The sequence below is a fragment of the Notolepis coatsorum genome (genome assembly GCF_963971535.1).
Source record: "Notolepis coatsorum genome assembly, chromosome: 4".
Lineage (NCBI taxonomy): Eukaryota > Metazoa > Chordata > Actinopteri > Aulopiformes > Paralepididae > Notolepis > Notolepis coatsorum.
This window is the reverse complement of record NC_140168.1, coordinates 182734088-182760884: the sequence shown is the minus strand read 5'-3', so window position 1 is coordinate 182760884 and position 26797 is coordinate 182734088. Positions and strand designations below refer to the sequence as shown.

The window sequence follows — 26797 nt, the reverse complement described above, 5'->3', positions numbered from 1 at the left end:
TTTGCACTCTGGTCAGATGCCAAACTTCCTTTCGTGGTATAGGCTTGTGCTGTATGATGACAACACATTTGAATCTACTCCGATCCAATCTTAGCGGAACACAAATAGGCGCGTTACGCCTGTGTTGAAATACGACACGAAATATGACACGCGTCATTTGTCAACACGGCCATGCGTGTTTAGTTCTGGACAATGCATTCTGTGTTATTTCAACACACATCAAAGAGTGTTCGGCGTGAACTTCAAGCAGCCGGCTGAACCCATAACCTGATAAAGGGGGATATGACTCAAACTGTGCTAATCTGCAATAAATTAATGACCTGGGACTGAACCTGTGATATCGTAAGCATGTGTGGCATGCTCCTTAACCCACCAAGTCTATCTTATAGTGATGGGAATTATGGCTCTTTGAAGGGAGCTGGATCTTTTGGCTCCGTTTCCTTTCGAAGAGCCGTTTCAAAAGGAACAGCTCAAAGTTATTTAATATTTTTAGGGGGTGGGGTTACTTGATTTATCAGTCTTAAATCCAAATCTTTGGTTTATCCGTAGAATAATCATTAGGATAATGATAGGATAAGGTTTGGATCAGGTTTGAACTTAAGATACTTAAAGCCCCTGGAAACAAAGCCTCAAATCGTTAAAATATATGTATGGTATCCAACATGAAAAAATATATAATAATCTAGGCCTATATTAATCCTTACCGCGGTGTAGACGGCAGAATTGAGAGAGCATGGTTCCCTTCATTCGTACCAAAGAGCCGTTCGAAAGACTTGGATCGTTCGCAAACGTCACATCGCTGCTGTCTTATCACTATTGGACTAACAAATTCACCTCTATTCTGTCAGTGGGTCTTTGTCCCTTTAAGGCGAGACACTGCAGGTGAATAGTCAAATATACTTTTTTTGTTGATTTTGAGATTTTGTTATATTTTGCTTCCTAAACATGTCTTCTATGAAACTAGTGACAATAAAACGTCAATAACACACATTTAGTTGTTTATTTGACATCATTTTGCCTTATTGCATCCATAAATGTGCACATATTTAATGGAAAAGTGCCTCATTTGCATATATAAACATACATTTCAGAAAACTTGCAATACATTTTTTCTTAGTTTATATGTACATAACAAATTGGGAAAGTTTCATAGTGATATCTATTCAAATATTTTTTGCCTATTAGGGGGTACTACACTGTACTACACTGTTTGTAGCCTGTGTGTAGTTCTGTTCAGTTCAATAACATCATTATTATTATTATTCAGTTATCAGGCATGTGTTTAGGTTATCTATTACTAATGGTTTGATTAGGTATTGTGTTTGTAAATATCTGTTTAAAAAAAAAAGTATGGCATTTTACAATACAGAACTTTGAAGGCGTTTTCCCAAAAATGAGTTTTAAGAGTTTTTCCTCATACTCTGAGCCAGAAATCTCCACTTCAGTAGCACTCACATACACCAAACCTTCCAGTTATATTCATATCTATGTTCTGAAGGTATTTACAGAAGGGTTTGTTGATATCGCATTCATACCCTGATTTATATCAAATTTTATTCCTAAAAACATGGCGAAATATGGAATTTTACCATAAAAATGGACTGAATGGAGTATTTTCTGATTTATGGAGTGATAAAAAGAGATATCCAAAATCCCCTCTGTAATAACCTTTGGCTCTAATATGTCAACAAAATGAAACTATAATTTTGAAAATGGCTTTATCCAATGTTCAGATTTCTGTCCTGGAATTATATGCAAATTAGTGCATATTTAAGTAGATCATGCCTCATTTGCATATTTAAACATACAATTTCAGAAAACTTGTAATACAAAAAAGTCTTGTCTTAATATAAGTAATCAACTGGGGAAGTTTCATTGTGATATCTATTAGTTAATTTTTTTACCCTATTCACCTGCAGTGTCTCCCCTTAAGGTTTGCCTCAATTACTGGATCGCACTTCCGGGGAAAGACATTTGATTATTTTCTGTGCAGGCGCACACACACACACACACACAAACACACACACACACACACACACACACACACACACACACACACACACACACACACACACACACACACACACACACACACACACACACACACACACACACACACACACACACACAACTGCTGAAACAGGTGGTTGAACCACTACTCTGGCTTGGCCTGCCGTACCCACAAATGAGAAGAAAGGAATTTGTTTATGCCTGATCCAGTTGGCACACTGGGAGGGAGGAGAGAGAGAGAGAGAGAGAGAGAGAGAGAGAGAGAGAGAGAGAGAGAGAGAGAGAGAGAGAGAGAGAGAGAGAGAGAGAGAGAGAGAGAGCGGGCAATTCAAGTGGGGGAGAAAATATACATAAATATGTGTGTGTGTGTGTGTGTGTGTGTGTGTGTGTGTGTGTGTGTGTGTGTGTGTGTGTGTGTGTGTGTGTGTGTGTGTGTGTGTGTGTGTGTGTGTGTGTGTGTGTGTGTGTGTGTGTGTGTGTGTGTGTGTGTGTGTGTGTGTGTGTGTGTGTGTGTGAGAGAGAGAGGGCGAGAGAGACTGAGAATACCGGAAAGAAACAGACAATGTGTTTGTCACCGCATGTTGTGTGTGTTTGCATGTGTGACCATGTGCGTGTGTCTTACTGGAGCCCCCACTAAGCCTCTGGCCACGGACGAGGTCGGTGACGCCAGATACAACTGTTGGCGGGAGAGATGGACCTGTTCCCCACAGCGCTGGAAGAACTGTGTGTGTTGCGTGTCTGTGTGCGTGTGCACGTGCACATCTGTCTACAACCTGACCGACGGCACCCACACGTGCCTGTGTGTGTGTGCATGCAGCTCCCCGTGCGAACGAGCGCGAACCCAGCCAGGCCTATCTCGTACGCCCCCGGGCCCTGACACACTGCACTACTGTGCTGCTCGCTAACCCCCTTGTGTCCCTTTGGCAGGGATTCATGTCGGGGATGAGCGGGGGAAGGCGCCTCCCCTGGGTGCTGCACGGTAGCTAACCCAGATTTTATGCAGTGTGACACACACACACACACACCGAGGGGCACCAGCACCTGTGTCATAACCCCCCCCCCCCCCCCCCCCCCTCTCCATTCACAACCGCGGTGTGAACCATTGACGCTGACGGCAACTCGGCGTCAGGGGGGCTGCTGCCATGGGGTACCCCCTGATGACCACTAGGGACTGAAGAAGGGAAGATGCTACTGTGTGTAGCTTCTAGGGAGTAGTTAACTGTGTTGTTGGATGATGCCGGTGTGGGATGTTGGGCCGATATACCAGGCTAATACAGATATACCAGGCTAATACAGATATACCAGGCTAATACAGATATACCAGGCTAATACAGATATACCAGGCTAATACAGATATACCAGGCTAATACACATATACCAGGCTAATACACATATACCAGGCTAATACAGATATACCAGGCTAATACAGATATACCAGGCTAATACAGATATACCAGGCTAATACAGATATACCAGGCTAATACACATATACCAGGCTAATACAGATATACCAGGCTAATACACATATACCAGGCTAATACAGATATACCAGGCTAATACAGATATACCGGGCTAATACAGATATAGAGGGCTAATACACCTATACCAGGCTAATACACATATACCAGGCTAATACAGATATACCAGGCTAATACACCTATACCAGGCTAATACAGATATACCAGGCTAATACAGATATACCAGGCTAATACACATATACCGGGCTAATACAGATATACCAGGCTAATACAGATATACCAGGCTAATACAGATATAGAGGGCTAATACACCTATACCAGGCTAATACACATATACCGGGCTAATACACATATACCGGGCTAATACAGATATAGAGGGCTAATACACCTATACCAGGCTAATACACATATACCGGGCCAATACAGATATACCGGGCTAATACAGATATAGAGGACTAATACACATATACCAGGCTAATACAGATATACCAGGCTAATACAGATATACCAGGCTAATACACATATACCGGGCTAATAGATATACCGGGCTAATACAGATATAGAGGGCTAATACACCTATACCAGGCTAATACACATATACCAGGCTAATACACATAATACCAGGCTAATACAGAGTATATCGGGCCAATATGTCAGGCTAATACAGATATACCGGGCTAATACAGATATACCAGGCTAATACAGATATACCAGGCTAATACAGATATACCAGGCTAATACAGATATACCAGGCTAATACACATATACCAGGCTAATACAGATATACCAGGCTAATACAGATATACCAGGCTAATACAGATATACCAGGCTAATACAGATATACCGGGCTAATACAGATATAGAGGGCTAATACACATATACCAGGCTAATACAGATATACCAGGCTAATACAGATATACCAGGCTAATACAGATATACCAGGCTAATACAGATATACCAGGCTAATACACATATACCGGGCTAATAGATATACCGGGCTAATACAGATATAGAGGGCTAATACACCTATACCAGGCTAATACACATATACCAGGCTAATACACATAATACCAGGCTAATACAGAGTATATCGGGCCAATATGTCAGGCTAATACAGATATACCGGGCTAATACAGATATACCAGGCTAATACAGATATACCAGGCTAATACAGATATACCAGGCTAATACAGATATACCAGGCTAATACACATATACCAGGCTAATACAGATATACCAGGCTAATACAGATATACCAGGCTAATACAGATATACCAGGCTAATACACATATACCGGGCTAATACAGATATAGAGGGCTAATACACCTATACCAGGCTAATACAGATATACCAGGCTAATACAGATATACCAGGCTAATACACATATACCGGGCTAATACAGATATACCGGGCTAATACAGATATAGAGGGCTAATACACATATACCAGGCTAATAGATATACCAGGCTAATACAGATATACCAGGCTAATACACATATACCCGGCTAATACAGATATACCGGGCTAATACAGATATAGAGGGCTAATACACCTATACCAGGCCAATACACATATACCAGGCTAATACACATAATACCAGGCTAATACAGAGTATATCGGGCCAATATGTCAGGCTAATACAGATATACCGGGCTAATACAGATATACCAGGCTAATACAGATATACCAGGCTAATACAGATATACCAGGCTAATACAGATATACCAGGCTAATACACATATACTAGGCTAATACAGATATACCGGGCTAATACAGATATACCAGGCTAATACAGATATACCAGGCTAATACAGATATACCAGGCTAATACAGATATACCAGGCTAATACACATATACTAGGCTAATACAGATATACCGGGCTAATACAGATATACCGGGCTAATACACACATACAAGGCTAATACTATACCAGGCTAATGCAGATATACCAGGCTAATACAGATATACCAGGCTAATACACATATACCAGGCTAATACAGATATACCAGGCTAATACAGATATACCAGGCTAATACAGAGTAATACAGATATACCAGGCTAATACAGATATACCAGGCTAATACAGATATACCAGGCTAATACAGATATACCAGGCTAATACAGATATACCGGGCTAATACACATATACCAGGCTAATACAGATATACCAGGCTAATACAGATATACCAGGCTAATACAGATATACCAGGCTAATACAGATATACTGGGCTAATGCAGATATACCAGGCTAATACAGATATACCAGGCTAATACAGACTAATACAGATATACTGGGCTAATGCAGATATACCAGGCTAATACAGATATACTGGGCTAATGCAGATATACCAGGCTAATACAGATATACCAGGCTAATACAGATATACTGGGCTAATGCAGATATACTGGGCTAATACAGATATACCAGGCTAATACAGATATACCAGGCTAATACATATATACTGGGCTAATGCAGATATACCGGGATAATACAGATATACCAGGCTAATACAGATATACCAGGCTAATACAGATATACCAGGCTAATACAGACACATACCGGGGGGTTAATACAGGGTATTTGATATACCAGGCTAATATAGACATACCAGGCTAATACAGATATACCAGGCTAATACACATATACCAGGCTAATACAGATGAGCAATGAGCAAACCCTGAGCAATGACCGGAGTGTTGAATGTCCCGTGACTAAGACGGGGAGGACGTGACCCTCTTTGCGCCGCCCCTGTGCCTCAAATAGATCCGCTATCAGCTCTATCTTTAATCTTTCAAAATGTTCAGTTGCTATCGCTATTAGCTTTATCTTTAATCTTTCAAAATGTTCAGTTGCTATTGCATGCACTCATCTGTGTTTCACTACACACATGAGTGCATGCTTACCAACTGTCCGTCTGCAACACTACTATCACCAACATCTAAGAAGGGAGATCCCCCCTTGAATGGCCCTTCTAAGGTTTCTCTCCTCCACACTGCCTGTGGAGCTTTTTTCCCTATTGTTAGTGTTGTGAAGGGCCAGATTAAACCGAATATATATATTTATTTATATATATATATTTAATTGTATTTGTATATTCTCTAATATTCCCTGATATCCCTTGTATATTCCTTGTACAATATGCATTGAATATCCATTCTAGCCTACTGAACATCCCATAATAGTCTCCATTCTACTATTGGTCGAGACCTTGGTGCCAGGCTGCCATACCCCTCAGACCCAGTTCAAACGTACCGCTCCACATGTACGAACAAGTCCTAGTTCCGCGTAGGAATCTGACTACCGCACCACTAATGGGACTATTTGTTCATAGTGCGTATATATACTGCGCTACTAAAGTAGGACTTCCTTTTCAGTCCAGTTTCTTACCCGCCAATAGAGTCACAGACGTAAAGCCTCCCCGCGACGCCACGTGTGGGAGTAAGGCCAAGTTCGCCTACCACCGGTATTGAGACATCGTGTATATTAATATTTGAATAGTCATATTTGGCACTATATCGTCGAGTTGGACGTAGTCTATTAAGCTAATAATAGTCTGTTAATATATAGTGCTTCGTGCGGTGAGAATACTACCGTAGTCAGTACCCCATCGTTTCGGGCAGAGAACTGGCTGCTTATCCAGGGTGGTTGACCCCACGTGAAGCTGCAACCGAGGAGCCCCAGAGCCGACAAGCGAGTGGACCTGTATACCGGATTATTCTACCGACGACAGCCCGCCTTCCCAGGCACGGATTATGCTTTGTATACATTGATTATTCCATGGATAAAGACCCCCGACACTGCCGTGTATTGGAACCCCCCCCCCTGGAGAGGACGCAAGGTGAGGAGACGCTCTGCAAGACGAGGTCGCTTCACGTCTCTCCCCCGTGGACCGGAGAGAGCCGGCTCACAGAGAGTCCACCTGCTTTCATCTGTGGTCCAAGGATCGCCGGCGCATTGAACGGCACTACAGTGGGTTCACCTGGGATACCCTTGGCCGGATGAGGCAGCCGGATTCTACCCCCCCCCCCCTTCCTACTCCTGTCGGCTTACAAGCGACCGGATTAACCCCCCCTAGTGTGTCCAGTATATAATCATTAAAGTATCATTGCTGTTATTCCTTAAACTATTCCAGGTCGTATATGTACCACCTGCGCCTTCAGAGATTGGACATTCTCTATTGATATACCGACGAATACTCTTGCCATAAAAGTGCATACTAATTCCATTCATAAATGTGATTGATTTGATTAAGTGCTTGCTCTACACACCATCGCTGTGTAGAAATAAAGACCTATTTCTAATTCGTACATTTGTGTTGGATCCGTTTCATCTACGTGACAGTGTTCATCATAATATATTTATGCCGTGTACTGGGTGGCCGAATATTAAGTACAAAGGTAGTGGTAGTAAGTATCATATCTAGTAATACAGTCAGGGAATTGTACCCCTCAGTTAAAATTGGTCCTTCGAGCCGGAGGGTAATCAGTGTAATATTAATATAGTGTTATTAATATTGAAATGGCCTATGATGAACACTCCACGAAACGATCCTCCTAACCAACGCCCGCAGCGTGAACGACGGCTCCCTCAGTACTTAGAGGCTTACGCTGTCAGTCAACAACCTAGTCTTCTACTAACAGTAAACGCGGTAAAACTAGAAAGTAAAAGTATGTCTAACCCCAACGCCCAGACTACCCCGACCATAGAGGCCCCTACGGGCTCTAATGTAACTGACCAAGTTCACGGTGGGGACCAGTGGGAACCAGACATGACTTCACACCCCGCCAGTACTGAAGAAGTAGTCCCCGATGAGTCCCGGGAGGAATACAACGCTACCGAGAGAGAACTCGGCACGGAAGAAGACGGGGAGAGCACCGTGGAGATAGAGCTCCAAGGCTCCGCAAGGAGTACCCCGAGGGAAGGCTCCCCTATACAACCGCCTTCTCCCAGCGAGGCAGAGAGGACCCTACAGCAGGCCTTCCTCATCAGCCTGAACGCCGCTGCTGAACGCGACCGACTGCAGATCCAGCAGCGGAGCGAAGAAGAGCATATACGTCTAGAAATAAGACGCATTCAGAGAGAAGAGAATGTGGCCCGAGACCGAGCAGACAGCCAGCGAGCAGCTGCTGGTGCTCTACGGGACGCAGAGCGCGACAGACAGCAAGCGCAACTAATAGAACAGCTGATCAGACGGACAACACCCTCTCCCTCCGCCAGAGGCTCCAGGAACTCGTCTAGACACACCTCCAGGGCGGCATCCCCTAGCCGAGTAAACAACCCTGAACTTGACCAACAGACGAGGTCTATACCCCCCACAGACCACCTCCCCCCACCGGTCCAAGCGAGACCTAGCAACCGGGAAGGAGCAGCATATCCTGTGGAGAGGCTAAACCAGACTACAAGCACTGGATGACCTAACTGAAGACGAAGAGGAAGAGGAGGAGAACCATGCCCGACGACAGCACAGTACTCTACCGGACCAGGAGGTCCGGTACAGCCCAGGCTATACTCCCGCGGAGCTGCGCTACAGACCCCCGACTCTATACACGGGTGAGCACGACGCACGACCCGCACCGAGGAACAGCACCTGGACAAGCGGGCCATGGTACACTGCCGGTACCAGCCCATACCAAGGAGCGGGAGGAGACTCGCCTAGGAGACCTCTCCCCCAACGCTCGCCGATGTATCCACAGTCAGCGTCATACATTGGCACGCCTATGGTACCCGACTTCACCCAAGAGAACCGGGCCCAGTATACGGAACTCCGCATGTGTCTGGAGACCATGTTGGTGGATGTATTGGATGAACGCCACAAATACGCCATCCTACTGAAGCACTTAAAGGTGCCCCGCGCACATAATATAGCGCTCGCCTACGCGACTTCCACCACCCCATACACAGCAGCGCTGGTAGCATTGGACCAGAGGTATGGGCGCATATGGGATTACGTGATCCAGGAGATCCGACACATCGACCGCTTACCCCCAGCAATAGACAATCGAGCACTGGACGACCTGTCCATCAGAGTGCAGTCCCTGGTAGGGATGTTGGGAGCGCAGAGAGAGAAGGGGAGGCATGAACTTTATGCCAACTCAAATGTGGAAAGGATCTTGGAGAAGCTGCCGCCCGCTCGACAGGAGCGTTTTAGGCGACAGAGGGACCACCGAGACCCGAATGGCCCCGAACCGAACCTCCTCGATCTAGCAGACTTCCTGGCGAGAGAAGTCAGCAGCCTACGGCTAGATACATTCGGACGGAGCACCCCTGGCTCCAGAGAAGGAACCAGACGACTAAATGATGGAAGAAGATCGGTGACTGTGATGCACCAATCGGAGTCAGTACCGAGCAGCAGGAGCCACAGTACCCCCTCCAGAACGGAGAAGTGGAAGATAGTGTGCCCCTACTGTGAGAAAGAACACTGGCTAGCGCAATGTGACTCCTTCCCCAAGCTGAACGCGGAGGAAGCAAGTCAATGGATAAAGTCCAACAAGCGCTGTTTTCGCTGTGCGCGCTCACACATGGCAGCCGAATGCCGCTTAAAGAAAAGGTGCACCAAGTGCGATGGAGCCCATCTGGACATACTTCACGACAGTAACAGACGGCGCCCTTCACCCGCACCATCCAGCAGCAAAGCGAGCGTCATGTACATCGACCCCGCCAGCAGCAGTGGAGCCCGAGTACTCCTAAAAGTAGTGCGTGTGACACTAAGCTACCAGAATAAAGTCCTGGACACTTACGCCGTCCTCGATGACGGGTCCGAGAAGACCCTTCTGCTCGCCTCCGCTGCGGCCCAGCTAGGGCTGCGGGGAAGCGAAACCCAAATGACAATTCGGACAATAAGACGAGATTTGAAGACGATAAAGGGCGAGAATGTCTCATTCTCTATCGCAGCAAGCGGCCAGCCTGAGCGACGGTACCAGATTACAGACGCTTTCACCAGCCAAGAAATAGGACTGTCGCGGTACACATACCCCGTCGCCAAGCTGATGGAGAAATATGCACATCTGCGCAAGTTACCGATCCCGCTCATAGACAATGCTATGCCGACCCTGTTGATAGGCTCCGACCATGCAGACCTCATTGTCCCGATAGACCGGGTTCATACCGGACCCCGAGGCTGTCCTGCAGCAGTCGAGACCCGTTTGGGATGGACTCTCCAAGGCCCGCTCGCCAAATCTCTCAACCGAAGTACAGCCACTAGATGTCTCCACTCCCGAGTCACAGAGGGAGAAACCGCACTCCTGCAACACGTAGAGCGGCTATGGACCTTGGAACAAATGCCCTTTAAGAACGGAAAGAAAGACATTCGCTCTAAAGATGACATTTACGCCATTCACCTCCTCGAGACAGGGACCAAGAGAGTCCCGGTCAACGGCGTGTTGAGATACGCCACGCCACTCCTGCGGCGAGAAGGAATGCCTACTTTCCACGCCAAGACAGACGCCACAGAACGGTACCTGCTGAACACGGAGCGGCGCTTAGCCAAGAACCCCGCCCAAGAGAGTGTATACCGCGCTGAGATTGAGAAGCTCATCACAGCGGGACACGTCACAAAGATGGACATTAAAGAGGCTGACCAGACCACTGAATCGTGGTACGTGCCTCACCACAAGGTCCATCACAACGGTAAAGACCGCATAGTATTTAACTGCAGCTACCAGATCGGATCCCAAAATCTGAATAAAGAGTTACTGCCCGGTCCCACACTCGGCCCCTCCCTACTCGGCGTTCTACTCCGCTTCCGCCAGGAAAAGGTGGCCATCAGCGGGGACATTAAAGGAATGTTCCTGCAGGTGAGACTAGTAGAGGCGGACAAGCCCCTGTTACGGTTCCTATGGAGAGAGAAGCCAGGAGATGAGCACCCAGCCATCTACCAATGGGAAGTCCTCCCCTTCGGAACGACGTGCAGCCCCTGCTGTGCTACATTTGCACTACAGAAACATGTAGCAGAGGACCCAGCAGCGGACGAAGAGGTCCGACACAGCGTAAAGAACAGCTTCTACGTAGACAACTGTCTACAAAGCCTTTCAACCCAAGAAGAAGCCGAGGCTCTCCTGATTAAACTCCGCGCCTCATTGATCAAAGGCGGCTTTGATCTCAGGCAGTGGGCCAGCAGCGATCCGCAAGTACTGCGCAGCCTCTCCCCCGAGGACAAGGCAGCCAGCAGCGAGACCTGGATGGCTACAATCCCGGGAGAAGCCCAGGAGATGACCCTGGGATTGGTGTGGCGATTCAAAACAGATTCGCTTCACTACAGACACAAGCCCCTGACTACGGAGCAGGGAAGGCCGGCGGCGGCGCCGACCACCAGACGGAGTGTGTACACAACACTCGCCCGACAATATGACCCGCTAGGATGTATTCTACCGTACACCACCAGGGCAAAAATGATTGTACGAGCATTGTGGGACAAGGACCAGGGCTGGGACGACCCCATTCCCGCACACCTTGCATCCACCTGGAGAGAGTGGGAGATGGAGCTCCACTCACTCCCAGGCGTTAATATGCGCCGAAGCTACTTCCCACCCACGGTGAGGCCAGAGACATGTAAAATGGACTTACACGTCTTCAGTGACGCCTCAGAGGTCGCATACGGATCAGTAGCCTACTTGCGGGCCCAAGAAAGGGGGGGAGAGATCTACACAGCATTTGTCCTCGCCCGCTCGAGAATAGCCCCACGCAAGCAACAATCTATCCCACGTCTAGAGCTCTGCGCAGCCCTAGCCGGAGCGCACCTAGCCACGCTCATCCAACGTGAGCTCACCATACCGGTGTCTAGAACAATCCTGTGGTCAGATTCCACGACAGTACTCGCCTGGATCAAATCGGACTCATGCAAGTACAAAGTCTTTGTGGGAGTCAGAGTCACCGAGATTCAAGACTTAACCGAAGAGTTAACCGGAGAAACAGAGTGGCGCTACGTTGATACAAAACAGAACCCAGCTGACGTCATCACCCGGGGGATGCCCCTGGATGACCTCACCCGTCGCAATGTCTACAGTGACGGCCCCGCATTCCTAAGACTCCCGGAAGGACAGTGGCCCATGCCTATCCCGAGGGAAGCAAGTCCAGAGGAGGTGGAAAATAAGAAGTCTGTGTTCTGTGGATTGAGCACCGTAGCCTCCACCGACCCTAACATAGACGATTGCACGTCCATAGAGAGTGCACAACAAAGAACATTCCTGCGGTACCACCCGGAGTGCAAGTCCCCCGCTGATATGTCAGCAGCTAACTACGAGGAAGCAGAATTGCTTCTACTGCAGCGAGCCCAGAGAGACAATTTGACAGAAGGAACAGTCGTCATGATTATTGATCAATCACTGCCCAGAGCTATGTGGCCGGCCGGCCGCGTAAGCAAAGTGATCACCGGTGCCGACGGCAAGGTCCGAGCAGCTGAAGTGCTCGTCCAGGGTCGCACTTACACCCGTCCCGTGGCGAGGCTCATAGAACTGCCCCGACTCCCAGACACAATCGATGATGACCATGACCCTATAACCCTATGACTTTGTGAAGTTGACTGACCCCTACAGCAAACCCTTATGTGTAAATAGACAACGCGATTAATCTGTCTCTGTTTAACTGATTAGGTCTGGGACCAATCAGGGGGTGGCTGTTGTGAAGGGCCAGATTAAACCGAATATATATATTTATTTATATATATATATTTAATTGTATTTGTATATTCTCTAATATTCCCTGATATCCCTTGTATATTCCTTGTACAATATGCATTGAATATCCATTCTAGCCTACTGAACATCCCATAATAGTCTCCATTCTACTATTGGTCGAGACCTTGGTGCCAGGCTGCCATACCCCTCAGACCCAGTTCAAACGTACCGCTCCACATGTACGAACAAGTCCTAGTTCCGCGTAGGAATCTGACTACCGCACCACTAATGGGACTATTTGTTCATAGTGCGTATATATACTGCGCTACTAAAGTAGGACTTCCTTTTCAGTCCAGTTTCTTACCCTCCAATAGAGTCACAGACGTAAAGCCTCCCCGCGACGCCACGTGTGGGAGTAAGGCCAAGTTCGCCTACCACCGGTATTGAGACATCGTGTATATTAATATTTGAATAGTCATATTTGGCACTATATCGTCGAGTTGGACGTAGTCTATTAAGCTAATAATAGTCTGTTAATATATAGTGCTTCGTGCGGTGAGAATACTACCGTAGTCAGTACCCCATCGTTTCGGGCAGAGAACTGGCTGCTTATCCAGGGTGGTTGACCCCACGTGAAGCTGCACCCGAGGAGCCCCAGAGCCGACGAGCGAGTGGACCTGTATACCGGATTATTCTACCGACGACAGCCCGCCTTCCCAGGCACGGATTATGCTTTGTATACATTGATTATTCCATGGATAAAGACCCCCGACACTGCCGTGTGTTGGAACCCCCCCCCCTGGAGAGGACGCAAGGTGAGGAGACGCTCTGCAAGACGAGGTCGCTTCACGTCTCTCCCCCGTGGACCGGAGAGAGCCGGCTCACAGAGAGTCCACCTGCTTTCATCTGTGGTCCAAGGATCGCCGGCGCATTGAACGGCACTACAGTGGGTTCACCTGGGATACCCTTGGCCGGATGAGGCAGCCGGATTCTACCCCCCCCCCCTTCCTACTCCTGTCGGCTTACAAGCGACCGGATTAACCCCCCCTAGTGTGTCCAGTATATAATCATTAAAGTATCATTGCTGTTATTCCTTAAACTATTCCAGGTCGTATATGTACCACCTGCGCCTTCAGAGATTGGACATTCTCTATTGATATACCGACGAATACTCTTGCCATAAAAGTGCATACTAATTCCATTCATAAATGTGATTGATTTGATTAAGTGCTTGCTCTACACACCATCGCTGTGTAGAAATAAAGACCTATTTCTAATTCGTACATTTGTGTTGGATTCGTTTCATCTACGTGACAGTGTTCATCATAATATATTTATGCCGTGTACTGGGTGGCCGAATATTAAGTACAAAGGTAGTGGTAGTAAGTATCATATCTAGTAATACAGTCAGGGAATTGTACCCCTCAGTTACAGTTAGGTTTTAGTGAGTTTTTCCTTACCTTCGCGTGGGGTATGTCTGGGAGTGCTTGCATTCTTACATTTTTTGCATTCTTTATTTTTAATTTTTTTGCATTCATCTAAAAATGTTTGGACCTTATGGTGTTCTTGTTCTGTTCTTGACTTATTGTTGTTTTCTTCTTGACTTGTTTAAAGAAGACCTGTACGGCCCATGGGGACATTAACGTGTGTTGTCGGGCCTTATAAATAAATTTTATTTTGATTTGATTTGATATACCAGGCTAATACAGATATACCAGGCTAATACAGAGTAATACAGATATACCAGGCTAATACAGATATACCAGGCTAATACAGATATACCAGGCTAATACAGATATACCAGGCTAATACAGATATACCAGGCTAATACAGATATACCAGGCTAATACAGATATGCTGGGCTAATGCAGATATACCAGGCTAATACACATACCAGGCTAATACAGATATACCAGGCTAATACAGATATACTGGGCTAATGCAGATATACCAGGCGAATACAGATATACCAGGCTAATACAGATATACCAGGCTAATACAGATATACCAGGCTAATACAGATATACCAGGCTAATACAGATATACCGGGCTAATACACATATACCAGGCTAATACAGATATACCAGGCTAATACAGATATACCAGGCTAATACAGATATACCAGGCTAATACAGATATACTGGGCTAATGCAGATATACCAGGCTAATACAGATATACCAGGCTAATACAGACACATACCGGGGGGTTAATACAGGGTATTTGATATACCAGGCTAATATAGACATACCAGGCTAATACAGATATACCAGGCTAATACACATATACCAGGCTAATACAGATATACCAGGCTAATACAGATATACCAGGCTAATACAGAGTAATACAGATATACCAGGCTAATACAGATATACCAGGCTAATACAGATATACCAGGCTAATACACATACCAGGCTAATACAGATATACCAGGCTAATACAGATATACTGGGCTAATGCAGATATACCAGGCGAATACAGATATACCAGGCTAATACAGATATACCAGGCTAATACAGATATACCAGGCTAATACAGATATACCAGGCTAATACAGATATACCGGGCTAATACACATATACCAGGCTAATACAGATATACCAGGCTAATACAGATATACCAGGCTAATACAGATATACCAGGCTAATACAGATATACTGGGCTAATGCAGATATACCAGGCTAATACAGATATACCAGGCTAATACAGACTAATACAGATATACTGGGCTAATGCAGATATACCAGGCTAATACAGATATACTGGGCTAATGCAGATATACCAAGCTAATACAGATATACCAGGCTAATACAGATATACTGGGCTAATGCAGATATACTGGGCTAATACAGATATACCAGGCTAATACAGATATACCGGGATAATACAGATATACCAGGCTAATACAGATATACCAGGCTAATACATATACCGGGCTAATACAGATATACCAGGCTAATATAGATATACCAGGCTAAAATAGATATAAAAGGCTAATATAGATATACCAGGCTAATATAGATATACCAGGCTAATATTGACATACCAGGCTAATATAGATATACCAGGCTAATACAGATACCAGGCTAATATAGATATACCAGGCTAATACAGATATGCCAGGCTAATACAGATATACCAGGCTAATATAGATATACCAGGCTAATACATGGTAGATCACCACAATATCAGGCTAACACTACTACTAAACATTTATTTATTGCATTATTGAGACATGGGAAGATAGTGGTGAATATTCTACAATTGTTTGTATTATTAAACAACAGATGAGGTACTCAAAAAAACTGAGCACCCTCCAACCTAACAAGGCCACTGGACATGACAACATCTCCTCCAAATTCCTCAGAGACTCAGCAGCCGCCATCACCCCAGTCATCACACACATAATAAACCTCTCCCTAAAACAGGGACACGTCCCCAAGGACTTCAAAATTGCGAGAGTGATCCGGTCCCGGGTCGAGGATGATGTAGTCGCTCATTGCCACGTTGTTACTCCCTTTTTTTATATTTAGTTTTAAGAGCCTCTTTTTATATTTTCAACTCGGTTAAACCTTTATGTATACATCCCTTTATGTTTCCTACTAACTATTTTGGCTGAAAGAACCACAATGGCAGCAAAGAGAACACTGAGAAATGAATCCAAGAAGGACGACGCTCCCGCTGATATGATCGCCATTGCTGGGCTAATTGAAGAGCTCAGGCAATCCTTAACCAACGAATTCAGAGCGTCTGCTGTCTCGATCGAAACCAAACTCGACAGCCTCTGGACGTCGGTTAATGACCATGCAGAGCGTCTGACCTCTGTGGAAGACGGCTTAAATACTTGGACTGGCAGGGTGGACGAGCTAGAGGCTAGATGTACGGCTCTAGAAGAAAGCAATGATAAGCTAAAGCTAACCGACGTCGAGTCCCGTAGCCCTCGATCCAATATTTGCATATTAGGTCTGGATGAGTCCGTGTATAGCGACCAACCCAGTGACTTTTTTGCAAAGGTACTGGTTGATATTCTGGGGAAAGACATCCTTCCTACGACATCCGAGCTGGACCGGTGTTACAGGGCCGGTGCCAAAACAACAACTAGCTCAGTTCTATTTCATTATGGCTGCCGCTCAGCATCATTCTGCACGCACTTCACTTCGTGCACGAGCACTGAATAAAAAATTCCACAATGTACCTTTACATCCCAACATTCGTCTGGCCACACCCCTATCCGCTTACCTTCATAAGCAGGTGTGTGGTCACCTACTCGCCTCCTTCTTCACTTTCACCACAAGGAAGTGCCTTCGGTAGATCCCACACTTGACATGGTTGTTAGTAGAAGAAAGTTGGAAAACAAAAGAGCGGGAAGATACGTTGACATCATATCTTTATTTTCTCTCTCACTATTTTCGAGAAAATACGGCGATATTGTCTTCGTCACTGGAGTGTCTGGAAGATGATGATCATTCTGTCCTCCACCGGCTTTTTCGTATTAGGGGCTCGCGCCGCTGATGTACTCCCCGACTGCAGTCCTCCTTGCTGCGGCTGGATGGGGTTGCCCTCCGGTCATACAGCTGGACTGTAGGAAGCACCGACTGTTGTGAGAAATCGGGTTTGCTTCCGGGTGGGGTGAGTATTGTTTTGCTTGCGAGCTCTGGTTGTCGGTTTATGCTATGGGGGTTAGCTGACAATTTTACGAACGCCGACTCCAGACTGGGGTCCTCTGCTTGGTTTCTTAAGCAACGGACGGGGGATCTTGGTCTGACGCCCATGACGGTCAACCTAGTGGGCCGCGACCAGGACCTGGTGAACCCAGGATTCTCTGGACAAGCGGATGCTTCTCTGTCCCGTGCAGGCCCCATCTTTCACATAAAAGTGAAAGTACACCCTAACGAGGAAATGTGGGCATAGGATCTTCTTTATCGGGAGTTCCATGCTCAAAGTCGGCTGCAGCCCAAAATGGGAATTGTGCTGGCTCCGCTGTATGTCTGGTAAATCACTGTTGAAAACTGTGTTTGACATTTCTTTTTCTCTTCCCTCTTAGGATGGGGAGGGACTTGGACAGCGGCCTGTCTGAAGTGTGGCTTGTTATGTCGTTGTGTACAGTTCAGGTGATAGCTGCTTAGCTGGCGTGCTAGTTTGTGGCCTACTGTGTTAGCCAGTCAGCTGTTAGGTGCGGCGCTAGCTCGCTGTGTTTACCAGGCTAGTAAACGTTAGCTTGTTGCTATCAGTCGGACGGCTGTTAGCTTAATGCTACACTGTTGAAACGATACTGTGACTATAACATGCCTTAAAACACTCTGACTACGACGTCATCTTTGACAGAGGATGTTAGTCGACCCTACACCCGGTTGCCAGTGCCAGCGAGGACTTCGTCAACATGGAGAACGGCGGCTGGGTGGCGTTGCGGACATACCCTCGTCACCGGCGCAGGAGGTGCTGGGTTCAACTCGGTGTCCCGTTAACCAGTGTTGCGGTTCTTTCGGCCTGCGTTCTGGGTGAAGGTAGGAGTCCTACGGACTTTAAACACTTCTTCTTTCCTTCCCTTCTAAATGTTTTGTAATAACGATGTTTCCAAAACATGTGTTGCTGCAATACATTGAGGATACGACACGTGTTGTGTGTGAATTGTCTTGTCACTGGTATAGCTTCTCTCTGTAGTAAATCGGCATTGTTTTTTACGTGTGTAAAAATGAACTGGTTTGGTTGTGATGAGAACATGTGTGTTCATGTAACGGTGTACTTGTACCGTGGGTGAACTCACAACTAAGAGGGTTAATTAAACCTGTAAAGCTATGCTTAGTGACATGTGATTGAGGAATGAATCTTTTTCTCAGCCTGTGATGACAATGAACAGTATTTGTTCACACATTAACAGAGGTGCCTGTTCGCCTTGGTCGTATCAAGGGTAAAGATAGGAGGGGTGACCCCCCGGTTCCCTGGGGCTTCCCCCCCTCCTCTCAGACATGTTTGGTTACAATTAGGGCTGTCAGTTTATCGCGTTAATTAGATTAATTAATTACACAGCAAATTATCGCGTTATGAAAATTAACTCAAAATTAATTACAAAAAAAAAAGTTTTTTTTTTTTTTTTTTTTTATAATATTTTTTTTGTATCTCATTCATTCCATAATAATGTAGAATACACATTTACAGACTTTTTTTATTTTTTAATATGGTCCATTTGCATGTTCTTGGTATCTGATTCTAGGGAGATCTATCTCAGGGAATGTATTCCCAGTGTCAGAAATACTGTGGGCTAGATCCACAAAGAATGGATTCCCTGGTCTGCATCCCCTTAACAATTGTGTGCCGTACTGTATTGTACCCATTCTGCAATCTGTTAATAACATTTTCATTCAATCAATCAATCTGCGCGGTGATTGATTGAATGAAAATTTTATTTTGAGTAAATTGTAATGAACCAAATGAGAATATCAATAAATTTTTTTGTATCTTTGACTGTGAATAACACCATGCTCAAATTGACCAGACCTGAAAAATCTAAGCAAATTAATAGATGGAAGATGATTAAACAGAAGGTTTTGTAGATACAGTACTGAATTCTGCCATCCGGACACATGCAATTTGAAATATGATTATATAATATAGAATATCAGGCATAAAATGGTTATGCGATTAAAATGCGATTAATTAGATTAATTAATTACAAATCCTGTAATTAATTAGATTAATTTTTTTAATCGCCTGACAGCACTAGTTACAATATATTGTGTCACTGTGTTTGTGGGGATACGATGTAACCCTCAGCTTAATTGCTGGGTTTTTTTTTTCCGCTTGAGAAACTATTTTTTCCTAAAGAAAAGATTGTTTGGTCACTTATCATGTGTGCTTAGCAAGGCCTGTGGCCAATACATAATCGAGGATTCTGTCTTCTCTCGTTATGAAAGACGGCGTTCCTCTGTAGTAGGAGTGTACTGTGCCATTTTTTGTTGTGATGAAGGGTTGTGTGTGTCTTTCTGATCTACAACTGGGTTAGGTTTGGCCCACAGAAGCACATGTGTAAGTCTGGACCGGGGCTCTTAAAGGGGCCCTCTCTGTTCTGTGTTTTTTCCTTAGTAAAACTCAGGTAGCAGGTTATCACATGAGCTATGTGAGGCTGTTCGATGCTTCATGTAGCAGGCTATGACTGTGTCATGCTCTACTTGTCATTACATCGTATCATGGGTGAGGGGTCGTAAAGGGGTGAACTGGTAAACCGTTCCTCCCCTTTTCTGATTGGTCAGGGGTTAAAACCACCTGTCTTTCAGGGTTCCTGTCACGTTGCTGTTCGGCACGTTACAGGGTAAGAGGGGGGGGGGGGAGTTTCCTGGTCCCACGCCCTGGAAGATTGGGCGTGTGCACCGCGGAAATTCCCCCGCCATAGAGTACGTCACTGAGCGCGTCTCTAGTGGTAAGACTTCCGTGGGTGTTCAGGTCCATGTTATGGATCTGTTTCAGGGAGTTTTCAGAGCTCCTCCTCACGAAGCTCCTCCTCAGAGAGAAGTGCCTTCTGTGAGTTCGGACTCTCCTTCCCAGTGAGGGAGCCTCCTCCTCAGATTGTCAAGGTGAGTAGAACTTCAAAAAAGGAGTTCTGCTCTATTGTGTGTGTATTCGATTCAATTCGATTATTGAGTGTGTATTGGTTCAGTGCCTCCTCCTCGGAGAGCCCTAACCCAAGTGTTACATAGCTCAATGTTGCAATATATTCTTTTCAATCTATACAGCTCGCGTGGAAGTCTCTCTGGGGATTTCCGTCTCCTCCCTGTGGCGAGGGTGGCGGGATGTAAAAATGTAAACAATTTTTACCCTCAGCTGCGTCACGTGGGATTCATGTCAGTCTGTGTTTCTTTCTTTTTTAAATAAAAAGAGGAAGGAACATGAAGCACGACGGCTCCGTGTCGTTATCCCAGGCGACTTGGAGGAACAATGTCTGGTGTCTTGCTAGACTATCCATTGATGTGTTTGGGTCTCGACGCGTACATAGTGCTGGCTCTGGGTGTTTCTGTTAAGAATCACGCAGGGGGCTAAGTGCGCCTTGGTTGCTCGTTATTAAAACAGCGTTTTTATAGGGCAACTGGGATGAAGTTTTGTCTCTTCCGAGCGCCAGTTTACTAGGTTGTCTCGATGAATTCTCGTTCATATCTGGGGGATGTTAACGGAATAGATCAGAACATAGGTAGAGGGGTCTCACGCCCCTTGGGGTGGGCCACTGAGCGCGGTACAAATGGGACCGTCTGGGTGGCGCCCTCTTTTCATGTTTTAGATCGACACGCATACCTACCCCCTCTTCTGGAGTGGGCATGTCGGCGTGGTTAGGGCACGGGACTGGTTCTGGTCGTGCTGGTCCAGGTCAGTTAACCCGTTGTCCGCCGGGGGATGCAGATCTGCTGTTCTGGTACCCTGAGGTACTTGGGTCGGCCCGGGTGTCACGGGGTTAGGCGTTATGGAGACCCTTTGTTGGGTACACTTTGTACCTGGCACTATTATAAGGGGCTGATTCTCCTTTCTTTCGCTCCTCTCTTACGCATGGCAAAGAGGGGGCTGTTGGGGTGGTCTTCTGGACCTCCTCTGGTAACCCTGTGTGCTTCCCGAGCCGCCGGGCCCGGTCCGAAGTAATGTTTCGTTGAAACCGTAGGCCTGGGATAATCCTTTTTTGGAAAATGAAACACTTGTACTGCGGTATAGCTGTTGTATACCCGCAGGTGTGTTTTGGAGTTTTTTCTTGAGGGGTTATAGGAACAACCACCGTCTGTGTACCGAGAGGGTGGTTGATTCCCTGGTGTGTTGGAGCAGAGTCAACTCCCGGGTTACCCGGTTGAGTGTGCCCCTGCACGTTCATGACGTCTGCCAATCGTGTCAGCCTTCTCTGCCTCGACCCCTCTGGGTGGGTTTTTTTTAATGGAGGCTTTGTCATGGTGCTCAACAACGGCAGCATACGCCCCTTCCGCCGGGGGGGCTGTTTTCAGTTGACCCCTTTTGGCGCCTGTCTCGTCCGCAGTGCTCCAGGCTCAGGTCTACAGCCTGCTGCCTGGTATCCCCGGTGCGCTGCCTGCTTCCGTTGGTTAACCTTTTTTGAGTGCTTTACGGCCATGCTGCCTGTTTTGCAGGGTCAGTGTGCCAGGCAGTGTACTATTGGGGGGTAAGGGCCCGCTCTTGGAGGGGCTCTATCCGAATACGCTGGCGATGTGGGGGGCGGTGTCACTAAGTGACCGCCTGGTGGGGTCTTGATGCCTGGTGTCATTGACCTCTCCGGGCCCCCTTTTTCCAGGGGATCCAGTCCCTTCAGTGGGTCTGGGTCTTCCTTCGCGCTCTGCTGCTACGGCCTTGCCATGGGGTTGAGTTTGCTCTTGACCCCGTGATTCTGGGGGCAGTAACGAGGGTTGTTCCTTCCGTTCGTTCCCTGGTGGCATGCGGGTTGTGCGTGTGCGTAGTCGTGGGGTCAATCCACGGTCTGCTCACCCTGTGCGTTGAGTTGCTTGAGTTCCTCTTCGCACGGTCGGATCCGTCTCCCTCCCGTCCTCCAATAGGGAGGGTATCCTCCATTAGGGAGGGTCGGGGGGCTCGGTCCTCCCCGGTCTGATGGTTTGTCGAGCTTTGGCTCCCGCTCAGCTCCTCTTGTGCAGAATGATGCTGAGCGGCAGCCATAATGAAATAGAACGTAAGGTTATGTATATAACCAAGTTCTATGAATTATGGTGACGCTCAGCATCAGGACGCCGCTGCGGCCCTTGATCTCGCCTTGTGGTGAACGTTTGGGAAGGAGGCGAGTAGGTGACCACACACCTGCTTATGAAGGTAAGCGGAAATGGGTGTGGCCAGACGAATGTTGGGATGTAAAGGTACATTGTGGAATTTTTTATTCAGTGCTCGTGCACGAAGTGAAGTGCGTGCAGAATGATGCTGAGCGTCACCATAATTCATAGAACTTGGTTATATACATAACCTTACGTTATTGCTCGTTTACATCATTATCAAATAAAAGAAAAAAATATTCGGGAGGCACGGAAGAGGAGGGGAATGCTGGAATACGAAGGGAAACCAGTCCAAATCTTTGAAGACTACTGTCCTGAAGTCGTGGAGCAGCACTCCCGCTACAGAGATGTCATGGGCCCACTCTACAAGCTAGGTCTCAAGCCGTCCCTTCAGTACCCTGCGAGGCTGTTCATCACGACCAAAGACGATACCGATTCCTTCGCCTGAGGATGCCGCTGCCTTCTTGAAGACCCAGGATGATGAGGCCACGACACCGTCCTCACCATTCCGTAGTATGCGATAGTAGCCTGTCTTTGAGCCGTTAGCACTTCGTTATGGCTAATACGCCGAGCGGCGTCATATTATTCTCTATTTCTCAGTTTTTATAAATATGGTTAATAAAAACCATAGATGCTTTATTTAAATGTTTCTCGACATCTGACATAAGGGGGGTTCGGTCGGTTCTGTTTTGTATAACTATTGCATGATGTTTTTATACATCCACTATATGCTGGGGAGATAAGCGCTAGCTTTGTTTAAATGATCTATGACTTTTATGCGTGTCACTTACGCCTCGTCATGACTTGGCTTAATACCTCCGTGGGACCGTGTAGCGGTTATTATTATTATTTTTATATATTATTCTGTGTGTGTGTACATATTTTTATTGGGCCTCAAGGATCCATCAATGTTTCAGATACGTTCTGCTAACCACACACACGGCATATATTCGCGTCCACGGCCAGCGTCATCATCTGCGGTTCATCTGTTGTTGACCTACTAGTACGATAAAAAGTCAGACGAACTGTTGCACAGCGCCTCTTCTGACACGGCGGTCTAATTGCACTATGACAATGCTGCAAGATTCTGTGACCTCTACTCTATGCGAATCATAGGAAACAACGGACTTCACAGCGGAGCATCGCCCTCCTCTGGCCTGGTGGACGCACTGCACATGCATGCAGTACACATGTAGAACATTTCAACTGCCATGATTCTATCCATAGTGACATCACAGGAAACAACGGACTTCACAGCGGAGCATCGCCCTCCTCCGGCCTGGTGGACGTATTGCACACGCATGCAGTACACATGTAGAAAGTTTCAACTGCCATGATTCTATCCATAGTGACATCACAGGAAACAACGGACTTCACAGCGGAGCATCGCCCTCCTCTGGCCTGGTGGACGCACTGCACACGCATGCAGTACACATGTAGAAAGTTTCAACTGCCATGATTCTATCCATAGTGACATCACAGGAAACAACGGACTTCACAGCGGAGCATCGCCCTCCTCCGGCCTGGTGGACGCACTGCACACGCATGCAGTACACATGTAGGTAGTATACCCCCCCCCCCTTCTTTTGCAATAGTTTTAATTCTAGTTTTTTTTTCTTCTTCTTGTTTAAACTTAGCCATGTTCTTATAAGGTTTAATGTGAATTTACTCTACGTTTTGAGGCAATTTTTGTGTGGCAAGCAACCACTGAGAGAATAATCTACTTATGGTAGGTTTGAGGGTTTTAGGCCCTATGGTAATATACATAGGGTTGTTGTGGTTGATATGCTCGGTCAGGGGATACCGGATAAGTATTTTGAAGGGGGGGAGGGGGGTGGGAATGGGGGATTGTGTGTTTTTTTGTTTTTCTTTTCAGTCGACTGTTTTATGTTTGTTTTTATGCTCACGCTCGGATCTCAACAGGACCTTAACATATGGATATATATCTATTATGGTGTGCTACTCCAGACGAATGACACTCAGGCATACTGCATCCTGTTTAGACTATGGCTAATTTAAATATCTTGATTTCATCATAAACGCACAAGCGTATTAACACTTTAAGGACCAGCCACGAGTTTATACGTGTTTCGGTGCCATGTGTTTGTGGACCAGAGGCACGTATATAGCCGTGGCATTTGTTATTGCTGTTATTCCATTTTAATAACCGGCTCAAGGTCCCCGACCGGCTCTGCAGATCTACCCTCGTCTGTGGAATCGAGAACATGCAATACCGGCCAGATCCTCTTAGGGGGCGCCATCGCTCCACTGCAGTATGCCCTGTGGGCGAATATAATTTTTTTTCTTCGAATGGAGTATCATTGTAGCCGGATCCTGACCCAGCACAATGTACTGTGGATCACATTTCGAATCGCAGATTTCACCATGGAATAATGGGATTTATCATCAGCCAATAGACATATCGATCTACCAGATGCCGATCGATAAAGGGGAAATGCTGGGGGGTATCCCACGGGCTCACGGTAAGACCTTTTTCACCTAAATTACAGCCGGATCGGAGCTTGCTGTGAAACGCAAGCAGCAGATCAGTGAATGTGGCTAGTTACACGGACACTGTTATTGGTAATCAATAATACTAAACAACGTCCCCCGCACCCCCCCCCCCCCCCTTTCATGCATACATGCTCTGGGACAGCCCGGATCATATGCAGTTTGAGTTATTTCTTTAGCATATATAAAACGGAAATGCCGTTGAATATAACGTTAGCAGTTATTAGCTCCATAACTAGCTTTCCAGAAAATATATGAGACAAAATCTGTGATAAAGCTTATATTCACGGCGCTATAAAATGACAACCTATTGATGCATTTTTTTTCTTCTTTAAGCCATTTTGAAGGGACGGTTTATGAACTCAATTGACAATGAGAATGGACAGATAGCAACACTATAAAGTATAGATATAGCTGTACAAAAAGACACCGGTCTGTTGACAAACCCTGGTCCTCAAGCACTATATTAGACGCATCCCAGCGGTCGCCAAAGTGTTAACATGGATGAAAAGACAACAGGTTGATGTGGCTCTTTTAAGTGAAATGCATCTTTTAATGGCTGACAATACAAAGCTGGCGGATAAAGTCTATCATAACATAAGCTCCTCTTCCTTTGGCACCAAGGCTCGTGGTGTAGCTATAGTAGCGAAACGGAAGTTGAATGTTAAATTATTAGACATATGGTCTGATGCAGATGGTCGAGTTACTATTGCCAAGATAGATTTCTTTAACAGGAAAATTGCTCTGGTAGCGGCTTACGCCCCTAATGTTTATGACGCTAACTTCTATGCTATACTCACTACAGCGATGCTGGATCTCCCTGAGTATTCATTTATAGTGGGTGCGGATTTTAATGCCATCTGGGATCCCTTGATTGATAAATCCAGTCACACCACAACCAATGACCAGAGACAGGCCTCTACGGCCCTACAGGCCTGGTCCAAGGACACAGGAGTCATTGATTTGTGGCGGTCGCTCAATCCAACTGCGCAAGATTTTTCCTTTTTCTCAGCAAGACACAAAACCTTTTCTAGAATAGATTATGTTTTTGCGTCGCCTAGACTATTTGATAGCTTTGATGTTGAATTGGGGCCCATTGCATTGTCAGACCACAAATATTTACTTCTAAAGGGTTCACTCAGTAGAATGACATCCCGGGCCCCAAGATGGCGCTTTAACTCGACACTGCTGAATAACAAGGAATTCAACCTGCAATTTAAAGAAAAACGTATTGAATTCCTGCAGTTTAATGCTGGATCGGTACCAGAGCATGTGAGCGGCGTAGCGCGTGAGCGGCGCGGGGAGCGGAGTGGGCGGTTTTGACGTAAGCAACGGAGTGGGTTTTAAAATGGGTCGGCGCGACTTCCGGAGCGAGAGTTCTCCTCCGCTCCAATCCGCTCCGGTCCGCTCAGAAACTGATGTAATATACATG

The 26797-nt window shown here is 46.2% G+C and overlaps 1 protein-coding gene across 1 annotated transcript in view; it reads right to left on the bottom strand.

Moving 5' to 3' along the window:
• cyb5d1 (cytochrome b5 domain containing 1) overlaps positions 1-26797 on the bottom strand; it is a gene marked incomplete at both ends in the record, with an annotated part of 49250 nt that overhangs the window by 827 nt on the left and 21626 nt on the right. The gene's annotated exons all lie outside the window — the stretch shown is intronic.